Source organism: Bison bison, unplaced genomic scaffold (genome assembly GCF_000754665.1).
Source record: "Bison bison bison isolate TAMUID 2011002044 unplaced genomic scaffold, Bison_UMD1.0 scf7180017864170, whole genome shotgun sequence".
Taxonomy (NCBI): domain Eukaryota; kingdom Metazoa; phylum Chordata; class Mammalia; order Artiodactyla; family Bovidae; genus Bison; species Bison bison.
This window is the reverse complement of record NW_011494742.1, coordinates 752,880-755,237: the sequence shown is the minus strand read 5'-3', so window position 1 is coordinate 755,237 and position 2,358 is coordinate 752,880.

Here is a 2,358-nt window from a genome sequence, read left to right as displayed (position 1 = left end):
ACTTTATTTTTCTGGGCTCCAAAATCACTGCAGATGGTGACTGCAGCCATGAAATTAAAAGACACTTACTCCTTGGAAGGAAAGTTATGACCAACCTAGATAGCATATTCAAAAGCAGAGACATTACTTTGCCAACAAAGGTTCATCTAGTCAAGGCTATGGTTTTTCCTGTGGTCATGTATGGATGTGAGAGTTGGACTGTGAAGAAGGCTGAGCGCCAAAGAATTGATGCTTTTGAACTGTGGTGTTGGAGAAGACTCTTGAGAGTCCCTTGGCCTGCAAGGTGATCCAACCAGTCCATTCTGAAAGAGATCAGCCCTGGGATTTCTTTGGAAGGAATGATGCTAAAGCTGAAACTCCAGTACTTTGGCCACCTCATGCGAAGAGTTGACTCATTGGGAAAGACTCTGATGCTGAGAGGAATTGGGGGGCAGGAGGAGAAGGGGAGGACAGAGGATGAGATGGCTGGATGGCATCACTGACTCGATGGACGTGAGTCTGGGTGAACTCCGGGAGTTGGTGATGGACAGGGAGGCCTGGCATGCTGCGATTCATGGGGTTGCAAAGAGTCAGACATGACTGAGCGACTGATCTGATCTGATCTGATAAAGTATCAGACCTCCAGGTGTCCCACTCAAATTCCCTTGGCACTTAACGTGTCTGAGTATGCAGACCCAAATTCCAACTGTTATCACCTCTTTGCCTCAAACATCCCTTCAGCCACACGTATGACAGGCTTTAAGTACCAGAGAAATAACACATTTTCCTAAACCAAAGGCAACCCTTGACCAAGGACATATATATAAATTCTCATATAAATACAGTTAAGGATTGAATTATATCCTCAAAAATTCATATGTTGAAATCCTCAGTTCAGTTCAGTTCAGTTCAGTCATGTCCGATTCTTTGCAACCCCATGGACTGCAGCAAGCCAGGCTTCCCTGTCTATAACCAACTCCAAGAGCTTGCTCAAACTCATGTCCATTGAGTCATTGATACCATCCAACTATCTCATCCTCTGTTGTCTCCTTCTCCTCCCACCTTCAATCTTTCCCAGCATCAAAGTCTTTTCCAATGAGTCAGTTCGTCACATCAGGTGGCCAAAGTATTGGAGCTTCAGCTCCAGCATCAGTCCTTCCAATGAACATTGAGGACCGATTTCCTTTAGGATGGACAGGTTGAATCTCCTTTTAGTCCAAGGGACTCTCAAGAGTCTTCTCCAACACCACAGTTCATCAATTACCTAGCTTTTGCATCAGTTACCTAGGATTACCGGGGGAGGATTGAAATCCTAACCTCTGGTAATTCAGATTGTGACCTTATTTGAAGATACAATCTTTACAGAGGTTACAAAGTTAAAATGAGGCCATAAGGGTGGGCCCTCACCCAATATAACTGGTGTCCTTATAAAATGGGGGCATTTAGACACAGAGACTCACAGCTACAAGACAAGGAGAGAGACCTAGAACACCTCCTTCCTTCACAGCCCTCAGAAGGAACCAGCTGGGCCGACACCTTGATTCCTGCCTCCAGCCTCCACAGCTGGCCTCCACAATACATTTTTGTTATCTGAGCCACTCAGTTTATGGCATTTCATGACAGCAGTTGTAGCAAACTAATAGAAATACCCAGTTCCCTTACCCCTTGGGTGGAGTAACTCCGAGATATGTGTTCTGTGCTGTTTCCTAGAATCCCCAGTGGGCTTCAACTCACTTGCATTATGGCCTCTGGCTTGATAACACACTCTTTATTCTCTTCGTTTCTTCCTTTTTTCACTACCTATTTTACTGGGGTGTTATCTGGGCTCAACTCTTGTGTAAATCATTGGATCTAGTCTCTGGATTTAAAATCCAGACCTTGATGAACAGTCTAGAAATTCATCTCTAGTGGGATTGATTCTAAGAAGAGATTATCTTTTTTTTTTGTCAGCAGTGTCTTGGCCAGTAACACCATCCAGGGGCTAACAATATCTGAGTGTCATTATGAAATTCGACATAACATCACCTTGGGCCATGTTTATCAAATCATTTTTCATTCAGTTCAGTTCAGTCGCTGAGTCATGTCTGATTCTTTGCGACCCCATAATTCACAGCACACCAGGCTTCCCTGTCCATCACCATCTCCCGGAGTTCACTCAAACTCACATCCATCGAGTCGGTGATGCCATCCAGCCATCTCATCCTCTGTCATCCCCTTCTCTTGCCCCCAATCTCTCCCAGCATCAGAGTCTTTTCCAATGAGTCAACTCTTCGTATGAGGTGGCCAAAGTACTGGAGTTTCAGCTTTAGCATCAGTCCTTCCAAAGAACACCCAGGACTGATCTCCTTTAGAATGGACTGGTTGGATCGCCTTGCAGCC